Consider the following 298-nt stretch of genomic DNA (forward strand, 5'->3'; position numbering starts at 1 on the left):
TGGCTGGTCAGGGGCGCGAGGCCGGTGTGGCGGGTGGTGAGGGGATGGTCACGGGGTGATACTCATGGGGCTGAGCGTGGGAGCCGATCCTTCCTCCTCGGAGCACTTCCCTTGGGGCTGGAGGAGTGGGAGTGATGCAGAGGGGCCAGGAGCACCCAAGCCCTTCGTAGGGGACAGACCACCCCACAGGTCAGCTCCTCCACCCTGCAGGGAGCAGACGCAATGGCCGGAGGGGGCCGAGCTGGAGGGCTACGGGGAACACGTAAAACACCACGGCAGAAATTCACGGCTCAGGGTC

Source organism: Eurypyga helias, unplaced genomic scaffold (genome assembly GCF_000690775.1).
Source record: "Eurypyga helias isolate BGI_N326 unplaced genomic scaffold, ASM69077v1 scaffold33466, whole genome shotgun sequence".
Taxonomy (NCBI): Eukaryota; Metazoa; Chordata; class Aves; order Eurypygiformes; family Eurypygidae; genus Eurypyga; species Eurypyga helias.